The following is a 23,556-nucleotide window of genomic DNA, read 5'->3' on the forward strand; positions in this document are numbered from 1 at the left end:
CCCGAGTCTTCCTCTTCACTTCCGCTGGGTGACAACAAGGTTGATACTGTCTGTCTGTCTGTCCTGACTTGACTTGCGAGCAATGCGAAATGAAGCGCATCAAAAGATTTCAATCGTTTCACTTAGCCCAAGCGGGGATGGGGAAAACTCCCTCCCCCTTGTGGAAGAGAAGTGGAAAGCAAAAAAACCACTCTTGAGAAGACGGCGTGCTGCATTGTTCGAGCTCTCTCTGTCAGCCGCTCTGGTGAGGGGTGGACTTGAAATTAGGGGTTTCAGGAGGTGGGTAATTCCCATCGGCAATCACTGCTGCTGCTGTTGCCCAGATTGGGTGGGAGGGAGGAAAAAGTGGAAAGCCAAGGAAAGGAATCAAATTTAATGAAGAGATAATTTTTAAAGGTTTAGGAGGATCAGATTTTGCTCCGCTTCGCTCCGATGGCGTCGTTTTGGCAGCTAATAATTTTGATGGAGCGCAGAAAAAGGTTTTAAAATGTTGGTTTTGGGTTTTTTTTTCTTGCTTCGATGGAATTATCTGCTTGCTGTGCAGGATTGGACTGCTGGATTTGATGTTTGAAAATTTAAAGTAATTTGAAAATATATCATAGAGACGCAATAATAAGTGGATCATGTAACCCAAGTAACATTTTTAAACTTAAAGGTTTTATGAAGGTTCTAGAGACCCGCATACAACCTAAACAGGATTATATGGCCTACTTAAAACCTAAAATGTGACTAGGGAAATGTTACTGTAAAATTTTTTACAAAAAAAAATGATTATCTGCAAAAGTTTTCCTTTTGTTATTTTCAAGGAACATATAAAATTAATCGTAATGAAAAAAAAGTTTATTGCAAATTGTAACAATAGCAAATGTTGAATAATGGAGTTTTTTTAAAAGGTGTTTTTGAAACCGCACTCAAAAAGAAAAAAACTGAAAATTTGGTTTATTGGACCTTAAGAAAAAAAACTCCATAATAGTTTTTCAAGCAATATTCATTCTATTCGCTCTTTTTAAATGTAAGAGTTGATTCCAATGTGTCCAATATTTTTATCGAAATAATCAGAAAATTTCAGAAATATTTCATTTTAAGGGTACACAGCAACCAAGCAAGTTGTTGTCCTCAAATAATTTTATTGTAAAAAATGACAAATTTTGTTGAAAATCTTTATGGAAATAGTAGCTAAGGGGATAAATAAAACAAAATATCGAATGTTCCCGTAGTTTTCAAGATACTAAAATGTCTGTAAAAAAAATCTAGGTGCAACAGCTCTGATTGATGAGCACCGTTAAACATTGAAATAAATGAACCATTAGTTTATAAGATATTGGTACTGAGTTTTTGGACTTCAAAAACTTACTTGTTTATTTTTTATTCTTTTTTTTAAATTTTGTATTTTTTACGTTGTATTTTAGCAACCAGTTCACTGAAAATTTAATTTGAAATTTTCTCAACCTTTCAAAAAAAATAAAAGCATGAATAATCATGGACCCTTGAGAAAAAAAATTAAAAAAACTGAAATTTTTCAGTTAAAATTAAAATTTAGTGTTAAGTTATCTTGAAAACGGTGCAATTCGCCAAAAAATCTGTAATTTCATTATACTTTAAAAACTGAAGTCAACAGAAAATTTCGAGTAAAATTTCTATTTTTCATATTCTTTTTTTTTTAGTAGAATCATAATTCGGCAGCAACATTTTTGTCCATAGTTTTCCATAGTTCAAAAGCTGCGGTTTTTTGATTCATAAAAAATATCAAAAACCATTTAAAAAAATAAAAAAATGTCGATTTTGGGGAAAAAAATCATGTTAAAAAAAGTTAATTTAAAAAAGTCAAAAAACATTTTCTTTGTATGAACATTTTAAATTTTTGGGGCACAAATAAGTCTTTAAAAAAATCAGATATAAATATTAGTGAAGATCATCTATATATGACAGGAATTTTTCTGTAATATTGTTTAAGCATTTTGTATTAGGTTTTGCTCAAAAATAAGAAAAGTTAGGCTTAAAATTTGTTTTTTTTAATCTATTCACCCTCCATTCAAACCTTGCATAAATTTTGTACCAGCATAATTTAAAATGAAATGTTCATTGAAACAAAATCGATTATCCCCTCATAGATTAGTTTTAGAAATCTCACATTTTTGAAAGATTAATTTTCAAAAACAATCTTTGATTTTTTTTGATTTTCAAGGTTTGCGTCTAAAATTACTCTGAGAGTAAATGAAAAAAAAAAACATTCCAGAATTTTGTGCACACGTCAAACTGAAACATTTTGTGGTTCATCTCAAAAGCTTTTTAACCAAATTTGTTTTTACAATTTTTTTCAGAATTAAAAATGATTTTGGTGCAACCAAAAAATTAAATATATTTGAAATTTTTAGTAGCTAGCCACAGTATCAACATCTCAATGATAAAGCTGTTTTAATATGCATTTTACACTAGTTCAGTTCTAGGGATTTTATAATAGTCATACACAGAAAAAAAAGTTAAATTTTGGAATGTTGAAAATTTGGTAGGTTGAATATTACCCAATTCCTGTTGTAATATTACACATTTTTTTGCCTCAAAATCTTTCGCCATTTCCTGATGAATATTACCATCATTTTTTTCTATGTGTAAATCCTTAATATGTTTATAGGACATATTCAAAAAAAAAATGACAAAAACCAAAATTTTAGCGAAAACAAAATATCAAAAAATTAAAAAATTCAAAACATTTTTGAATGAGCCCGGACATTCTAAAATAATCATAAACGCAGGAGAATGCGTTTTTGATTAATTCAAGCTTGTTTCACTTCGATTTTCATTGAAATTTTGAATGTTTTTGATTAAAAAGGGGGGAGGGGAGTTGACAGAAACTTTTGAAAATATTTGTACCAGCCTTATTGAAAAATAAGTTTCAGGTTTTCTTTCAAAAACCACCCTTTTTAAAATCTTCTGGAATTGACCGGAAATCGTTTTTCAAGCATTACTTTTGAAGTAAATAATTTAACTTAATAATTTACAACAGAGACTTATGGAACCCAAAAAATGATCGAATGACACCAACCCAGCTTAAATTGACCCAGCCAGTGCAAAGATAATCGAGAGCTAATATTGTGATTCGCATCCCCTAACAGACAGAGATTGGTTCATAGAAATTTCAGCATTTTTGTATGACCCAAGCACACCCCCAGACCCAATGTCACCCCTAATGACGGTATATATAGATTTGAAATATTCAAATATTGTTTGATTTCGTTAGGACTTGTTCAATTCAGAAAAATAAAACAGGAAAAAAAACAATAAAAAGTAATAAAGTAAAAACATACTTTTTGTTGTTCTAAGCAAAAGTGTCCACTCAAACTTTTCTCTTAACTGTCCCTTAAAATCGCTCAATTTCAGCACCATTGAAATTCAAATTAAATCTCCCAAAAGTGGCCCAATCCCCCATCCTGCCCGTTTCTGCCATATCAATTCGGAGCCACCCCACAAAATCCGGGACCATAATCTCTTTCTTAAAGCCGGCGCACATCCATCCATCTCAAGTGGTCCAGTGGTGATGTGTTTTCCACTCCTCCTCCTCCACACTATCCGAAGAAAACGAAAATCTCTGCCCGTCCAGAAATCCTCCCAAGTCCCGAGCTGAGACACTGTTGTGGGGTTTAAGTTTTAAAATAATATGATTTCTTTTGCTTGGGGATTAGGTGTGAACGGGGTTGTCTTGCATGCAAAAAGGGTTGTCTCGGGGTTTAACCTGGTCCGCAGCCTCCGGAATGAGGTATTAGCTTCCGTTTCAAGACACACCACTCTTACGTTGGCCCCGATTTATCTTGCCGCCTCAAACCCGGAAAGATCCCGGAGCGGAGCTCCTTCTTACGATTTGTTTGCGGTGGCACCGGGAGGCGTGTAAAATTTGTCACTTTCTTTCCAGGACTTCTAGGGGTGGTGTATGTTTGTACAGCTTGACCCCCACACTTGCCGGAAAACTGGACCTTCCAGAAGCTAATGCCACATAATCGTCTCCCTCTCGGGGTTTCTCGTAACAAAACACAAACACTTTCTTCGATTCGTACCTGGTGGTGCCAAGGTGAGGTGCCCCAAATCTCCACCCTGACAAGCTGTCCGGTGAACCGGTTCTGAGACGGACGGATCCACGGCCAGAGGTACGAACGGGCACACACACACACAATGGTGAACCAATCTTCCGATTAGATTTCACCCGAAAATAAACCAACTGAAATGGACTAATCCACCGATACGAGGCGACAGGGCACAGATATTGAGGGTGTGAGAAAAGCTCGGTGATTCTATCGCCAGTGCAAGACGACGATTGGGATTGAGGAGCATTTGGGAAAAATGATGATTCTTAAATCATAAAGATCCTACGATTTCTGAGAATCTTTAGAGTTCTTGAGTGACTAAGATTATTTGAATTTCCTAAGATTTATATGATAATGTTGCAAATTAAAAAATGACAAAGATTCTTATAATACCAAACATTTCAAATTTTTGTAAGATTCCAAAGATTCACAAGATACTCCAAATGTCAAAATCCTGAATGTCCGATGATTATTGAGATTCTAATGCATTCTTAAGTCACTAAGATTATTGAGATTCAAATAATGAGCAATTGTCTGAAATTTCGGTCAATCGTTTTTTTTTTGTATTTTTTAATCCGGCTGAAACTTTTTTGGTGCCTTCGGTATGCCCAAAGAAGACATTTTGCATCTTTAGTTCGTTCATATAGTTTTCCATACAAATTTGGCCGCTGTCCATACAAAAATGATATGTGAAAATTCAAAAATCTGTATCTTTTGAAAGAATTTTTTGATCGATTTGGTGTCTTCCGCAAAGTTGAAGGTATGGATAAGCACTACACTGAAAAAATGATACACCGTAAATTTTTTTTTGGTGATTTTTAATTTCACTTTTTGTCACTAAATTTGATTTGCAAAAAACACTATTTTTATATATATATTTTTTATATGTTTTGGAGGACATCAAATGCCATTTTTCAGAAATTTCTAGAATTGGCAAAAAATCTTTGACCGAGTTATGATTTTTTGAATCAATACAGATTTTTTTCCAAAAATCGAAATATTGGTCGCAAAAATCTTTCAACTTCAGTTTTCGATGTAAAATCGAATTTGCAATTAAAAAGAACTTTAGTGCATTTTTGATAAAGTGCACAGTTTTCAAGTTTTAGCCATTTATAGGTAATTTTTTCGAAAATAGTCGCAGTTTTTCATTTTTTTAAATTGGTGCCCATGTTTGCCCATCTTTGCAAAAAATATTTTTGAAAAACTCAGAAAATTCTCTATATTTTGCGACTTTGAACTTTTTGATACGACTTATAGTTGCTGAGATATAGCCATGCAAATGTTTAAAAACAGGAAAGTCTCACCCAAACAACCCACCATGTCGATTTTTTTTAACCGTGTATCATTTTTTTTCAGTGTAGTCCACATCCATACCTACAACTTTGCCGAAGACACCAAATCGATCAAAAAATTCCCGATTCCGTTTTTTTGTGTTTTTTTTTTCTAATGCAAAAGATTTCTTCAATTTCTACGATTCTTAGGATTCCAAAGATTCCATGAAACATAAGATTTGTAAGGTTCCCTTCTCTCTGATATGATTCTTCTAAGGATACGATTGTAAGGATAAGGATAAGGATTCCTTATAAATCTTTGTACTTTTGGGGTTTTGGGTTTTGGGTTTTGGGTTTTGGGTTTTGGGTTTTGGGTTTTGGGTTTTGGGTTTTGGGTTTTGGGTTTTGGGTTTTGGGTTTTGGGTTTTGGGTTTTGGGTTTTGGGTTTTGGGTTTTGGGTTTTGGGTTTTGGGTTTTGGGTTTTGGGTTTTGGGTTTTGGGTTTTGGTTTGGGTTTTGGGTTTTGGGTTTTGGGTTTGGGTTTGGGTTGGGTTTTGGGTTTGGGTTTGGGTTTGGGTTTGGGTTTTGGGTTTTGGGTCTGGGTTTTGGGTTGGGTTTTGGGTTTTGGGTTTGGGTTTTGGGTTTTGGGTTTTGGGTTTTGGGTTTTGGGTTTTGGGTTTTGGGTTTTGGGTTTTGGGTTTTGGGTTTTGGGTTTTGGGTTTTGGGTTTTGGGTTTTGGGTTTTGGGTTTTGGGTTTTGGGTTTTGTTTTTGTTTTTGTTTTTGTTTTTGTTTTTGTTTTTGTTTTTGTTTTTGTTTTTGTTTTTGTTTTTGTTTTTGTTTTTGTTTTTGTTTTTGTTTTTGTTTTTGTTTTTGTTTTTGTTTTTGTTTTTATTTTTTGTTTTCATATGGCAATATGGTATTTTTACTCGAGAAAAAAAACTAGTTCCTAAGATTCCTAAGATGCCAAAAATCCAAAGAAACTCCAATGTTCTGTAGCCCTCAATGTATTTCGCTGAAAATCCCACTTTTCGCCCACCGTGACCCACTTCGTGGGTCCACCATATATTTTATTGATTCGTGGGATTGATAGCTTTGTCCTGAACTTTGCACAAAACCCCATCCAACGGATGAACTAAGGGACTTCCCTCTCAGCACAGCACCAGCATCCGGACAGGTGACGGACGATGGCCCAGGATTTCGCCAGGATACCGGTCAACAGGAACAACAACAACAGTTTCGCCCGACTGTGGAGCAGTGAGTGAGTCTGGTAATCCCATCACTACGTCCGGAATCGAATTCGGAGGGGGGCGGGGGGGGGAATCCTCCAAGTTGGATTGCTTCCGAAACGTTAAAAATACTGCGGGGAAAAAATAACAGCTTAGCCATTGAACTCTGCGTCTCTTCGGTGGCGGTGGTCGATTGCTAAATATAAAGCATTCGATTTCGCTGTGATTGAAAGCGTTTTTTTTCGTTTTGGTTCTAGGATGGATTAGGTGTTGGGGGAAGAAAAACATTTGGCGAAGCGAGAGTTGACGGATTTCTAGCAAAGTAGATTAAGTTTTAGTTCTGATATCGATCCGTGCGCAGAAAGGATTTGCTCGTGATGTAAACTTAAACTTGCTCCCAGGAGTGATGTTGAAGCTCTCTGGAATGGGAAAACTAATCCCATCCGACGATTCGTAATTAGCAGACAAGCCTCTTTCACTCGCTCAAAGTTGTTCCAATTAGGATCACCTCTAGAATGATGCTTTTCAAAGTGGGAATCCCACAACTACAAGGAGGATATCACAAACGTACAGACTCGGAGAAAACTTGATACATTCGGAAAATCTCTTCCTAATTAGAATAGATAAGCCGTTTCGTATGGGAAGCCGACCTCTCGTCGTCGTCTTCGTGATGGGTGGGGTGGGGGAGTTGAGTCTTGGCAGCGAGCTGTGTGCGAATGTATGCGGTGAGGGATGGTATTATGTCTGCTTATAATCCAAAGACCCGTCTCAGTGGTACAGCATCTTACAGTGGGTGATGGATCTTGCCTGAGGGTGGTTCCGAGAGGGTGCAACTTGAATCTTTGAATTGTATCTGATTCATAGAGTCTGGAATTTAGGATTTCAGTCAACAACCAAGATTAGAAAAATCTCTGTGAAATTTTACAACCGATCATCCAGAATCAAATGTGAACTATAACCTCGCTACCACCCTAGCAACCTCTTCCCCTACCAAGTAGGCTAAGCTTAACCCCCCAAGACCGCTGAAGAGTGCGCCACGAAACGAAATGATAAATAATAATAGCAATGTTAGAAATTTCCAAGATTTCACCTTAAGACGCGGCAAATCGCAAGGACTCACCGAGCTTATAGTTGCGTCCCATCCAGGGGGGTAAGGGAGGGGGGGGAGGCATACATTTAAGTTTTCCCAGCGATACCGACCCACCACAATGAACCAGTGTGTGATTGAAGGCAAATCTGCACGATAGGATTAGGAAATTTGTTCGAGTGTGTGCAGGTTACGGTTGCTTAGACGGTCGGTCCCCGGTCTGTCCCAGCTGCTCCTGCTTCCTTCGAGGTATCAATGCCGGGGGTAGGAGGTGGAAATCCCTTTTCGTTCGGTTTGCGAGATATTTATTATCTCCACTCACGGCTGTACGTGAACTTGTGTGTGTGTGCCGAGAAGATCCTGCCAGCAGAGGCCTTTCCTTTCGGTCTTAAGAGTCTCAACCTCTCGAGGAGATGTTTAAGAATATATTTATTTGATTAATAATACCTTTTAACTCTTTCTGTCTTTAGCTCGAGCTGCTCGACAAGCTTTGGATGCTGGCAAGGAGGAGTCTCGGCTTAGAAATTCCCGGGATGAAGCAGACAGAACGTGTCTTGTGGTAGACTCAGTGCAGGTCGTCCCGCACAACAATCGGAAATTTTGATTTAGACGTAGCGCTGCGCGGCCTAGACTCCCGGTAGTCGACACCACCACTAGACGCAGGAGTTAAGGGTCTTAAAATTCATCTGCCACAGCAGGTCGGTATGATTCATTCGGGTTCATGCGTACCGGCCCGGTCTGGAAGGGACACCGTCCGCCGCTAAGACAATTCCCGGACGTGCTAGACGGTCTTGCGAGTAGGCTCGAGAACAGCACTCACTGGCAGGGCAGCCATCGCTCAGATCCGGTTAACCCTAGGAGGTTCGTGCATTGAAATCAGCGAAAAATTTTAAAGCTCTTGTTTATTCTAAATTGGAAAAAATCAAAATATCCCAAAATATCTGAAGGAAGTTCTGAAAATTCTTAATATTTTGAGTATTTCATTCGTAGAACCAAATTCTTAAGATACTAAACTTCTTAGGGGTATGAAAATTCAAAGAATTTTGAAAAACAGAATTTTTTACAATTTCTTAAAAACTCTGAGTCCAATAGTTGTCTTCTAGACGTGACTAAAACTAGTTGTATCAGCATGATCCAAGTCAGCTACACATTATATTTGTCCATAACTTCGCTGCCGGCCAGCGGTTTCGTTTCTTGCGTTTATGCTGAAGATTCTTTTGATTTATTTTAAAGAAATTCTGAAATTCCCTATAGACAAGAAGTTGCCAAAGAACTCTAAAAACCCCGAAAAAAAATTCTGGAAATCTAGTTGACGGACAGCTGAGGGTTAAGACAAGCTCGAAGGAGGCACTCCACGGAGCGCTCGGAAAGCGCGTGCAGCAGCCGGCTAGAGGGATCATCATCTTCATCATAATACGAAGTGCTGCTTGGATACACACTTGTGTAGTACCTACCGTGTATAGCTCAAACTCCGGCCGGCCGGGGAAGAAAATTGCGAAACGACTCTGCTCCGTACGGAACTCGAACGTGTGTGTGTGTGTGTGTGTGTGGAGGAACCTTGAACCTCTTTAGAAAAGGGATTAAAGACATTGAAGCGATTTATAGGAAATTATGAGGTTCCAGATGACTCCGACGAATAGGCTGAAGTCCGGGGTGGTACTGGCGGCTGGCGGCGGCTAAGACACTGACGATGAATAGAGTGGTCTTAAATGAGCTTATTGTTGGCACAAGCTGCAGGGAGCTGGTACGAAAACGGTTTCGGAATATCGGTTTCGAGATGTTGTAATTGTTGAGCGTTGAACTACTTCAGGAGTGAGCGGGCAGTAACGAACTAATGATCCTATCATAACAATGTATTAAATATTAATCAGACGAGGAAATTAGCGCATTTGGGCACGCGATTGCTAAGTGATTACTGTTTGATACCACCCAAAAGTCACTGTTACAGATTTTCAAAATAGACTCATTCTTAATCCTAAAATCACTGCCATTTTCCTTGTCAGCTCAAATCCTTCAGCCGTCACTAAAAGTAATTCAAAATAAACGATTCATCAGCCCCATAGTTTAAAACTTAAAACTTTTCACCCAGTTCCAAGGGGCAGCAAAATAATCCTTATACATAAAATAATCAATAACCGGGAAACCCCAATCCCTTTCCCCCTAGGAAACTGGGCCTAATCCGTTGCCAACGTCGTCGACATCGTCTTCGTCAGCACCGTATCATCCTTTCGAAAAATAAAAGCAAACGCCACCAAGTTGCCCTTTTCCCGATTACCGAAGAAATTTATCACCCCGAGCCCAGACTTGGCGGGCACAAAAAAAGTTTTCAATCTTGAGATTTATGAAAATTAGGTTTAAGGTCGTCATAATTTATCCTGCGCTCGCGTTGAAGAAGTCGTCTACCATTTATACTGTGACAGTTTAAGAAAAAAAAAATCCAATCTAGAATACTGAAACTCCCAACCAATTACGTTTTATTGATCCACAATCAGCGATTTCACCCTACAGCTGCTCATCAAGATTTTAAGTCGAGACTAAAATTTGAACACTTCTCAGCGTGCGTGTGTGTGTGTTCGGTGAAGCTACTTATCTTCCCTCGCCAAAAATGCGAAACATACGCACGCACACACAGCTTTGGCAGCCGGAAAGAGATTAAACCGAAAAAATGCCTCCCACTTCCTTCGCCCCGAAATGAGACGGCGAAAAAGTCGTCAGCGGCGTTGTTTCGAACGATGGATTGGTGGTAGGGTAGGGTGAGCTAATGTTGATTCATTTCTGCCTTCTGCCTTTAGTTTTCTGCTTTCTGACCTTTTTGATTTTTTTTGGCTTCTTGTTCTGCTTTTTATCTTCTGCCTTCTATCTCTTGATTTTTGAAAACTGCTTTAATTTCTATTTGTTTTGCTTTCTATCTTCTGCCTTTAACCTTATACCTTCTATCTTTCACCTTCTGATTTTACTAACTTCTGTCTTCAGCCTTCAATCTTCTGCAATCTCAATCTGTCTTTCATATTTTTTTTTCTTTCAAGTCCTTACTTCTAACCTCTACCTTTCAATTTCTTGAGTTTGCGATCTGCCTGGTTCCTGCTGCTTGCTACCTTCTGCCTTCTGCCTTCTACTTTCTACTTTCTACTTTCTACTTTCTACTTTCTAGTTTCTACTTTCTACTTTCTACTTTCTACTTTCTACTTTCTACTTTCTACTTTCTTCTTTCTACTTTCTACTTTCTACTTTCTACTTTCTACTTTCTACTTTCTACTTTCTACTTTCTACTTTCTACTTCTACTTTCTACTTCTACTTTCTTCTTCTACTCTACTTTCTACTTTCTACTTTACTTTCTACTTTCTACTTTCTACTTTCTACTTTCTACTTTCTACTTTCTACTTTCTACTTTACTTTCTACTTTCTACTTTCTACTTTCTACTTTCTACTTTCTACTTTCTACTTTCTACTTTCTACTTTCTACTTTCTACTTTCTACTTTCTACTTTCTACTTTCTACTTTCTACTTTCTACGTTCTAATTTCTTCTTTCTACATACACCTTTCTACTTTCTACTTACTACTTTCTACTTTCTACTTTCTTCTTTCTACTTTCTTCTTTCTACTTTCTACTTTCTTCTTTCTACTTTCTACTTTCTACTTTCTACTTTCTACTTTCTACTTCCTACTTTCTTATTTCTACTTTCTACTTTCTACTTTCTATTTTCTACTTTTCATTTTCTTCTTTCTACTTTCTACTTTCTACTTTCTACTTTCTACTTTGTACTTTGTACTTTCTACTTTCTACTTTCTACCTTCCACTTTTTGCTTTCTATTTTCTACTTTGTACCATGTACTTTCTACCTTCTACCTTTTCCCTTCTATATTCTACCTTCTACTTTCCACCTTCTGCTATCTATTAAAGTTTTGCTTGCTATCTTCTGCCTTTTACCTTCTACAATCTGCCTACTTATTTTTTTCTTTTTACTTTTTTTCAGGCTTCTCCCTTGCTTTATCTTGGGGTCGTATCTTCTGCCTTCTAACTTCTATTCTTCTTCTTCTTCTTCCTTCTGAAATCAGCCTAATTTCTTGATTTATTAGCATCCTATTTTCTGCGCTCTATATTCTGCCATCTATCTTCTGTCTTCTTGTTTGTTTTCTCAAATCTGCCTAATCTGCCTTCTGCTTCTACCTTCTACCTTTTTCATTCCTTCTGCATCCTCCAAGCTTCATTTCTTAACTTGATATCTTCTTCCTTCGTACCATCTGCTTTTATCTTCTTCCATATGTCTCCTGTTTTCGGTCTTCTACCGATTACCATCTGTCTTATGCCTTCTTCTTATTTCTGCCTTCTATTTCTGCCTTTTCAAAACTGCTTACATTTCCTCATGTTTTGCTTACCTTCATCTGCCTTTTTTATTCTGTCTCCTATCTTCTTTCAACTAATTTCTGCCTGATGCAGTACATATTCTGTTGTCTGCCTTCTGTCTTCTGCTCTGCCTTGATCTTGCCCAAGTCCAATTCTGACCGAACTCAAGATCGCTCACCCTCGCTTCAGTAACTCCATGGGGTGAGCTTTTCCCGTTTTCGGTAATACGCGCTCAAATCTCGCCCAGGATGGAAGGAAAAATTATCAAAATCGCAGATAATGAGTATGGAGATCTCTCGCGAATCTTCGTCGCAAAAGGACGACGGCCTCGAGAAAAAGGGGGAGGTGGGGGCCCAAGTGAATGGCAGGATAATGATGACAGAGATAAGAGCTTAGTTGAGATGAGAAAGTGAAAGCGTGATGGGGATTTTTTTTCTTGAGGAGATTCGAGTATTTTGGCAGTTTGGTGGAGCAACAGCAGAGGGCACGGTGGGAAGTAATTTCGATGATTTTACGACGGGATGAATAATTTTGCAAGTTTATTGAAATGAGGATCGAGGACGTTACATTTGATGGAAATTATTAGTTTACTTTAGTCAGCTGATTTAAAGGAAACTCAGGATTTTTTTAATGCTGGCAGGCAAATAATCATTTACGGAACGGAATTAAGCTTAAATCACCCACCAAATTGATTCCAATTAATCGCTTTCAAGCCACTTGAGTCCTCAATTTTTGGCACTCTCATTATTCGGCACAATCAATCACGTGTCTCCATGGACACATTACATGCGATTGAATCGAAATTTTACAAATAAAAAACATCCCCACAAAAACCATTCATCCCAGCATCGTCATCGCTTCCCCCTCTCCTGAAGGGAGCAGCTACAGTATAATTAATTATTCAATGATCCATCCGGCCGCTAAATCCGGATTAAGCACCGAAGCCACTCGGCAGGGGAGGCCGCCAACGGTTGGGTGAGCTGTGATTGGCGGAGTATCGAGTGGAAAAGCTTAACAGATTAAAAGTGAACCAACTTTTTTTTCCCTCCTGCTTCTCCTCCGGCCTTGCATTATTTATATTTAATTATAATGCCCCTGACCATTAATAGCCACTGGACTTTTTTGTTCTTTTTCTCCCCAGCAGCAGATTTTCAAAGAAGAGTTCCACCACCACCACTCACTCACCAGTTAATTGATCTCATTATGGTAATTATATCCGACCATCGGCGAAAGATGACGATTTTTCTGCGAAAAGCCTCCCCTTTTTTTCCAGTGCACTCTCGGGTGCGCCCAGTGGGGTCCCTCTAATTAGTGGTATTTAATCCTTAAATGATGCCCCGCTCGCAAAAACCACCCACTTCACAATCGGACCCCCCAGTTAAGTCCGATCAATCGAAAGTGTAATACAATTGATGATTTTAAACCCCCCCTCCCCCTCTCCCTCCTAAAGTGGGTGGGCATTTGAGGGTTATTTTTGGTTGTTATTAAATTTTGTGCACACAACTAACGCGATTGAATCGCGTTTGATTTTGGTGTGATCCGCCTCATTCTGGCGGCCAGATGTCGGAGCGGGAGTGCGGATGATGATGGATGGTATCCGCCGGTGTTGAGCAGGTTGCTCTCAAATCAATTTTGCCCCGCAGGGGAAAGTACCTGTAGTCACTTTGGTAACGAGTAGTGTGTAGCAGAGTATATTTGGTATTATAAAATTAAAAAAACTGAGAGTCATCTTTTGACATTTATTTCAAACCAACACATGATCATAATTTTTATTTTAAAGTCACTCCAAATAATAACCTAAAAAATGTGATTCTGTCATTTAAACATAGAACAAAAATAGAATGGAAAAATTCTAAATATAGTTTTAGAGCTAATCGTTCAAAATCTTCTGATACTACATAAAAAAAGTTGCTGGTTTAGCCATATAGTTTTCTGTTGTTCTTAGTTATAAGTTACACAAACGATAATTTTCTTTATTTTCAGAGAAATTAAGTGATTTTTTTTCTAAAATTTGGTATTTCATTGGTTGAAAACCATTTAATTAACAATATTTTTAAAATAAGCAATTTATTTTTTTACTCATTTTTACGAGATAACAGTAGATATATTAAACTTTCTAATGTAGCATTGACAAACTTTTAAACAAAATTTATATCACCATCCCTTGAGTAACGAAAAAAAACTGAAAGAGGATTATTTTTTAAATAACTTTATTCATTAACAATGAAAAACGATGGTAATATTAAATCTGGAAATGATGACACATTTTGTGTTAGGAAAATTTGTAATTTTACATCAGGAACCAGTGAAATTTTCACCAGTTTCTGTTGAATTACACATTTTTAGACAGAGGTAATATTCAATTATCCACATTTTTAACCTACTTTAATTAAACTTTTTTTTCTTACTGAGTTAAAAATCAAATTAAAGATTTGTTTTCGATTAGAAATTTATGCAACAAATATGATTAAAAAAATTATAAAATATTGAAAAAAACATTAATGAAAAAATTGCAACTGGACAGGCAAGATTCATTTTTTTTAATAGTCAAATTGAGAACAATGTAAACCAAAATTGACCGAGCCACGTAGCCTAGTGTTTTCTAGAACAAACATTTCAGGAAAAAATAGTCATCGCTACTTTCAAATGAGTCTTATAGAAAATATTTTCAGCTTTCCAATGCTTCTAAGAGCGAAATGTTTCGTCGGGAAATTTATGAGATATCTCTATTTTAAGTTTTTTGGTTTTAAATTTCCATATTATTTATTAGAAACTTTGTACTCACAGTTCAGAAAACATATCAAATGATTTGTTTCATTTGTCATTTACTTATCAAAATGTGCAAAATAAGACAAGAAACAACTTTTAAGAAGGTTGCAACCCGCTAAACATTTAGAAAATTATGTTTTGTCTGAGTTTTTGATTATAAGGGATTTATTCAGAAATTTAAATTATAAAACAGTGTAAAAATACAGTTTTTACAAGAATTATTAGATAATTACACATTTTTGGTGAACAAATATCACGTCAGGAACAGGGAAAGATTTACATTTTCACAAACCAAAATTAAAAATGTTTGCCTAGAAAAATTAAGGGCAAAAATTCATTGTAAAAAATACTTTTCATTGTAAAAACTTTGAAAATTGACTTGAACTATTGAAAATACGTTGCATAATTTATATGTCTACATTCTTAATCAAATTAAAGCATAATATTCTATACTGATTTTAATATTTATTAAAGTAGTAGAATTGTAATTATGTATAAAACATTGTGTGATACTTTAAGCTTAATAGTTTGAAAATATTTTTATTTTATCTTTTAGTCTGATGCAATTAAAAAATACAAGTATTGAAATGACAAGTCTTGATCTCTACATTTGAATTAAGAAAGTTTTTTAAAATGCATTCTACACTATTCCAGTTGTTTTTCAATCATAAGTTTCAAAAAAAGTTAGATCTGACAAAAAAATAAGCGAAAAAGAAAACTTTTTACGGTACCAAACATTGAAAATATTCTGAAAATTTGAAAATTTGAAATAAACCCAAACAGGGTTAAAATGAATCAAAACAAAGGGGAATGATTGCAGTTAATTGCACTAAAACTTTCATTGAAATTTCTTTGTTTTTCGGAACAACATTATTTTTAACAAAAAACTTAAAAAAAATTGTGCCTATCATTTAACTAGAATGAATAATTCACATTCATTAACTTTATAAAATTTAAAAGTCGGAAAAATGCGCTTAAGATTTGCAAATATATAGTTAAACTTATCAGTATTTTATCAGAAGTTTTTAAATACGTTGTTCATCTGTTTTTTTTTCGCTGACTTTTATATTTTATAGGGATTGTACAAAAAACATTATGAACATTTTGGTATTTACTGCTTTTTTCATAGTTTTACGAAAATTTTGCTCAAAATATTTTTTTTTTGAGCTTAACATTTACATGGAGTTGCTGTATAAGTCATTTCAACCTTTGGCTACAAAGTTGTTAGTTAAACAAAGGTGCAAATAAAATTTCAAAAAATTTCTTTACTACCAAACATGAAAATCACTAATGAGCATACTTTTTCCAACAATTAATCTGAATGTTAAAATGGTACTGGGCATTATCTTTTTTGTTTTGAAATTTTTAGCAACTGGGTGAAAACAGATTTTAAACTTTGTATGAGTTTTTTTTTGCGGATTTGTGCATGGTTTCAAGATTATAAAATCTTTTTAAAAAATCTAAATAAGCAAGGCAATTTTCAAAGCTATTAATGTAATATTTTTCGAAATAAAAACTGAAGCATTAATTGATAACTATTTTTATAGATCTATTTTATTTTATTTTTTAAAGAAAATTGTTTCTTTCATGCTCTTTGAAACTTGTCAATTTTGAACTTGTTTTACATATTTGAGAATTTTTAAAATTTGATGTTTTTACCAATTAGAATTCAAGCCGTGAATAGCAAAAATTAAAAATTAAAATATTAGACTAGTTTTTTTGTCTCACTATGATAAATTTCCAAAAAAGTGACAAATTGTGTTTTTCAGAAATTTAAATAAAATTTAAATAGTGTTTTATATAATTTCACTAATAACCTAAAAATTCAAAAATGATCCCTCTAATATTTAACAATTTTTAAAAAGAAGAGTAATTAATCATTTATTTCTAACATGAAGTTTATAAATGACCTGATCTGTGATAAATGTTGAGTCACAAAGTAACACCATCGTATTAAAAACGATTTTTGGTTGCACTCAACACACGTTCAACCCAATCCCAATTGAGGCCTCTGTGGTCTGTGGGTCACACTCACACACTCACCAAAACCTCCCTCGCAGCACCATCCAATCATTAAATTGAAATACAAAGCCGTTTTATATAAAATTTATCCGCTTATTACGGAATTAAAATTATATTGTCGGGGGCGCTGAAATAATCATAATAATACCGCTAATATGCATCAGAGCCCAGAGCATGAACCATCATCATCATCCGACGACTGACTGCGAGTCTGCGGGGGGGGGGGGGGGGGGGTGGAGAAAAAAAAGAGTGTGCGAGTGGGTGCGCTTTTCCCAACCCAACACCGGAGTAGGTGGGTCATGAAAATTGTGAGGAAAAGCGGGCAAGACTCACGTTCGTGATGCCAATTTAACCCCGTGGCAGCTGAGAGTTGCTGCTGAGAGGATGTTCGCTAAGTAGGTATCGCGATTGGAATCAATTGCCGTTTGGGTTGGAGTATTGACTCCAAGCGCACCTAGAGAGAGTGAGATTGGAGAAGGTAATCATCGTAATCATGATTTAATGATGGTGCTGCTGTTGCGTGGATCTGGAAGGAATTTGCGAGGGAGGTAGAGAGACAATTTGTTGGGAAGGAGTTTGTTGAAGACACTTGAAGCAATTATTGGAAGGGGATTAAGTGCTTGGGAACATTCTGGTTTTGTTAAGAATTAAATGTTATTTTCAGCTGATTCAATCCAAAATGTTCTGCAAAACTGAAGAACCCTTTTGAGTTCGAAATCTCAGCTGCATCAAACAAGCTCGTCCTTATCCTTTGCTATCAAACTCTATAAAACACCGATTTACTCACACTACACCATGTGCTTCTCAAAAGTCTCGATTGTTCCCAAGAAGAGGCACGAATCAAGAAGAAAAAGAGGTTTTTAATCCTTCCATTCTCTAAAATCTCAAAGACACACACACACACATACACGAACCAACCGACCCAAGCACGTCCTTTCTGCGCGACATTGCTGTGGATCGCTGAGCTGGGATTGCTTCAGGGTGAGATATAGACAACCATTCATCCATCCATCCATCTATCCGGCCTCTCGACCTCGACCCCCTTCCCCCCACCCCCTCTCACCGACACCTTTTTCTTATCCTTTTCTTTGACGAAATTCCACCATCATCCACTCTCACAGTGTGATACCCTCACTGATTTAACATCCCCTTTGCAGTCTCAACCACTTGGCTTGGTTCATCCCTTTCGAGTGCAAAACCACTATCGCTAGCACACATACAAGCACAGAAAAAAAAGCCATCCTAGACACAAGAAAATGGAATAATCCGAAAGAAGGATTTACCTTTTGCCCCCTCACTCTCCCAAAACCCCCACAATCCCTCTATTCTTCGCGAGGAAAACTCATTGGTCCTGGGATTTTCCTCTTCAGCAACTTCACACACACACACAAGAGTTCGAAAAGGATGTCTGCGAGAGAGAAAAAAAAAGTCCCGACAATCCGATATTCATCCGACTCTATTCTGTTGTTTATCCCACTCTTGGCCTCGATCCCCCCCCCCCCACCCAACTCAAGTGGCGAGTTCACGAAAGAGTGATGGAAAAAGTGTTGGCCACCTCGGAGGAGAGTGCACACAGATACTGACTGACATACACACATACACGGACCACCATCCAATTGTAATGTATTATAAATAAAGGATGAAAGGATGAAAGATTTTCACTCATCCAACTTAAGGGATGAGGGGGGGATTTTCGCAGGGTGGTGGAAAGTTCACGAAACGTGGAGCAAATTCGGATTTTTTTTAATCTGGTGGATTTGAACTTGAAAGAAAGATAAGATTTTCGTTTCAGATTCATATGATGTAGGTAAATAGATATGATAGATCTGATAGTAAAAAAATGTTCTCTATTACGACTGATGCAAATATTTTTCAAAGTTTTTGTCCCTCGGCTCTGGTAAATAAAAAAGCCATAGTCTTCATATTTGAATAAAAAATAGGGTTTCAAAATGTATTTAACACTAGTTCACATTTCATAATCATTAGTTTAAAAAATGTAAGATTCGACAAAAACAAAATTTTTTGCAATAAAAAAACATTTTGCGGTACTGTACATCAGAGTTTTTTTTAATTTAAAATTTAAAATTAAAATATTTTTGAACTAACCCAACAAAAAAAAAATGATTCTAAACGCAGGGGAATGCAATCGATTTTAGCTAACTGCTCTTAAATTTTCATTGACAAGTTTTTTGTCAAGTTATTTCAAATAATATTTTGTTTGCCCTCCTGATTTTTCATTCTGGCTGACAAAAAGTATAATTAAAGTTTGTACCAGCCTAGTTACAATTACAGTGAACTCTCTGGCTGTCGATCTTCTCGATATCAATATTGCTCCAGCTGTCAATAAAATTTTCAGTCCCTTCAAGAAGATTGCTTTGATTTTCCGTTCTATGATTTGATAACTCCCTCTCTCGACGGTCCCTTCAATATCGACAACGAGAGAGTCCACTGTAATTACAGACAACATAATTTCTGCATTTTTTTCGAAACAAGAAGTTTTAAAAATTACAATCTGATCCTGGCATCAGAAATAGTCACACAGCAATGCACTTATGGATAGAAATGACAGAAAAAAATCTTTATTTAATCTTGAGCTAACCGTTTCTGACCAAATCTAAAATTTGCATTTTTTAAGATAAGGATTATGATTCTTTATTGGAAAATTCCATAACTAAATTCTTGAAAGAAAATGATCAAGTGATCCACAAAATCTTGGTTGGAAAAAATGAAAAGTTGTATAAAAATTCAAAATATTCATTTCAAAGAATTATCACTTCTCGGATTAGTTTCAAAAATCCGTAAGAGCCATTGGTAAACAAAGTCTTTTTTGCATCGGTACACGACCTACTTACGAAAAACCAATATCAAAAATACTCTAGATTTTTCATCTACATGTCCTTTAAGTGCCCCAAACTAAAAATAAATGAAATTTTGTTTCATTTTCGAGAAAAACGAAAATTAGTGTCAGAGGTCACGGTGGCTCTTACGGCTTTTTGAAAACTCATCCGAGACTTAAACTTGAGTTCTTAGTATCCGTAATTTTAGATTTTTGTTGATAAAATGCATTTGTGAGCCATAGAGAAATAATGGCAAGCAAATTTGCCACCGAGTTGTGCATTTTTGAAGAAAATATTGTTCTGCTTTCGTTAAGATCAAATTTCCTTAATTTTTAAAGTTTTAAATTGATTTTATTAAATTTAATTTATAAAAAACGTGCATAATTTTAGAGCTTCTGCTAGTCATAGTTCAATTTACATTTTTTTTATTCATAAGTAAGATTAGATTGTTGGATTTTTAAGAGCCATTGAGTGCATGGAAATGAGAAAATTTGTTAAGAATTCATCTAAGATGGGTATTTTTTGTTTATAAGATACAGTTAAAAAAATGATACAATGAAATTGAAGTTTCTTGTTAATTTAGTTATCGAAAGACTCAAAAATAATGGTCCGATTTTCAAATTAAAAAACATCAATCAGGAAATTTTCTCATTATCTTGGAAAAAATCAGAATAATAATTTTAAGATGTTTTTGATTGTCTTCAACTCAAATATCATGCATGAATTTTAACAATAATGACCATTAGTTAAAAAATCGTACATACAGTACAGTAATATTGTTAAAAAAGTTTCTTTAAGAAACACAATTATTTTAAGCATGATTCAAATTCAAACTGTGCCCTGTACAGTATTTTTTGTAAAATATTGAAAATCATATTTTAAGGCTTGAAATAAATTTACTATGAGGACAAATATATGGCGATGATTACCTGAGATTTTTGGAGCGGTTTTTCCAACGTGTAAATTATCAAGTTTTAAAAATGTCTGGGCATGCAATATATTTCATTTATTTTTAACATTTTAGCTTTTAGATAATATTAATTTAAATAACATTTTCTGATATTTTTAAGGAAATTAAAGATATATTTGAATCAAATTGGCAAAGCTTAGAACATATAATTTAAATCATGTCTGATATAATTTGTTGCCCTGAATCCTCAACTCCAGTGACAACGAACCTTGAGGTTTTTGTGTTTGCTCACCTAATAAAAAATACGTTGTTTTTATACAATGTTGTTTTCTAAAATATTTATTAATTGCTGCCTCTAAGCTCTATTTGAAATCGAAAGTAAAAATAAAAAAAGAAATCTTAAAAGAAAAAAAAAGAAAAGGTTTTTTTTTAAACAAGTAAGTAATGAATAAATTGAGGGTCAAAATTAGTCCCAGTTTGTGATATAAAAAATTTAAAAAAGCATTTTAAATTTTATTGATTTTTTTTATGGAACTCAGTTTTTTTTAAGAATGCAAAAAAAAGTAAAACGACATTCGTTGAAAAAAATACAGTGGTTGGTTCAAATCGATCAGCGAAAAAGTGAGAGAAAAAACAACATGAATTGAAATTTTGTGCTTGATTTCAGGTAATTTTTTAACTTAAAATATAAATCACTGCATTTCTTTCGATTGGAACTCTCCTAAAAAAAAAGTTTTAAAAAATTTAGGGTTTGACAGAAAAACCAAACCTGCTCAATATATATTTTAGTTGAATATGTTTTTTAATCAATCTCAGAGGCATTGGAAAACTAAAAAGGTCATTTGGAAAAACGATTTCATCTTCGCACTAAAAAGTTGCTAATTTAAACAAGTTTTTTTTAATGAATAACACGAATTTAATTGGAAATGGTTGATTTAAACGAAATCAGGAGTTTGTTTTTTTTTTTTTTTTGAATTAAATATACTTTATTGAATCTTTCTTATAATGATTACATTTGGTTTACATAACAAGTGGTCAGCTGTGGCTCTTCAGCTTTAGTTTGCTTTTCGTGATTTAAACACTGTTCATTTTTATAACTTTAAAAGTACATGATTTATCATTTTTGTAACACTAGGTACAATGAGGAAAAAAAAAATGTTGAGAAAACATAACCTAACCTAAAACTAACTTAAACTTACAATAAACTAAACCAATCCTTGAATCAAGGGGTATTCAGAAATAGCACATTTTTCCCTGAATTTCAAACATTTTTCTTGAATCTTCTGATCCAACATTTTTACTTCTGCTAATTCATGAACCTCACTTGATCTTGTCCAGCCAGGAACATTCAAAACCATTTTGAGTACCTTGTTTTGGACACGCTGGAGCTTCAATTTATGAGTTCTAGCGCAACACTCCCAAACAGGTACTGCATACTCAATAACGGGGTAAATTATTTGTTTGTAAACTGCTAGCTTATTTTTCAAAGATAGCTTTGATTTTCTGTTAATTAAAGGATACAAACACCTGATGAGAATGCTGCACTTGTTCAATATTTTATCTACATGCTGCCGAAACAATAGTTTCGAGTCAAGTATGAGACCTAAATAGACAACTTCCTTTGACCAGGGTATCGAAACATCATTCATTTTAATCAAAACATCATCCTTTGGGACAAATCGGGCCGATTTGGAAAGTGGAAAAATGATGGTTTGAGTTTTGGCTGCATTTATGCGAATTTTCCAGTCGCCAAAGTATTCGGAAAGAACGTCAAGACCCTTCTGAAGACGGCCAACTAAATATCTGGTTATTTTACCCTTATAAATAACGGCAGTGTCATCAGCAAAAGTGACAACACACCATTACCAGGAAGAGTAGGCAAATCAGATGTAAAAATATTGTACAGAAGTGGGCCAAGAATACTTCCTTGGGGAACCCCAGCATCAATGTTGAATAATCCAGAAGCAATCCCATTCAGAAAAACCTTGAACGATCTCTCCGAAAGATAGTGCTGGATAATTTTGATAAGATACATTGGAAAACCGTATAAATACAGTTTATGTATCAAACCATCATGCCAAACATTGTCAAAAGCCTTCTCAACATCCAACAAAGCCATAGCAGTTGATTTAGACTCAAGCTTGTTCTGCTTGATGATTTTAGTTACTCTCGTAAGCTGATGAGCAGTATTATGTCCCTTTCGGAAGCCAAACTGCTCATTCAAAATTATATTATTATCGTTGGTAAAATCCAAAAGCCTTGAATAGATGACCTTCTCAAAGAGTTTGGACAGACTACTCAAAAGACTAATGGGACGATAACTTGTTGGCGATGTTGGATCTTTTGAGGCTTCAAAATTGGTATGACTTTGCCCAGCTTCCAATTGGTGGGGAAGTAACCAAGTTGCAAACATTTATTGAAAATATTGGCTAGATGTTGAAAGAACTGATCACTCTGTTTTTTCAACACTAGATTAAAATGTTATCAAAGCCTGGAGCTTTCATATTTTTCATTTGTTTAACTGCAACTTTGACTTCCTCACCAGAAACATGGGAATCTGCAGGAAATTCAAAGGTAGAGTCATTGATTGTTGAAATACTATTGGCAACTGATGTTTCTTTACGGCTGGTCATGGAAGCGCCAAGATTATGTGAACTAACAAAATGAAGCCCAAGTGCATTTGCCTTTTCCTCGGATGTAATCAAAGGAGAATCCTCAACAATAAGAGGAGGAATAGGCTTTGGTTTGTTTTTAAGAACTTTTGAAAGTTTCCAAAATGGTTTTGAATAATTCCCAAGCTGGCTTACATGTTTTGAAAATTCTTGATTTCTGATATTGTCAAGTCGGTCTTGTATGATTTTGTTCAAATTGTTCACTGAAATCTTTTGTCATAGTCCCCAGTCCGTTGATATTGTCTCCTATAAACATTCCTAAGTCTAATCAAGTGTTTAGTATCTACGTCAATATCAGTTACCTTAAAATTAACAGGAACCTCCCGAACGTTGGCAGCC

At 35.4% G+C, this 23,556-nt stretch overlaps 1 protein-coding gene across 5 annotated transcripts in view; it reads right to left on the reverse strand.

Annotated features, from left to right (window-relative positions):
- LOC6037143 overlaps positions 1–23,556 on the reverse strand; it is a 185,027-nt gene that overhangs the window by 12,024 nt on the left and 149,447 nt on the right. The window lies entirely within an intron of this gene.

Source organism: Culex quinquefasciatus, chromosome 3, assembly GCF_015732765.1.
Source record: "Culex quinquefasciatus strain JHB chromosome 3, VPISU_Cqui_1.0_pri_paternal, whole genome shotgun sequence".
NCBI lineage: Eukaryota > Metazoa > Arthropoda > Insecta > Diptera > Culicidae > Culex > Culex quinquefasciatus.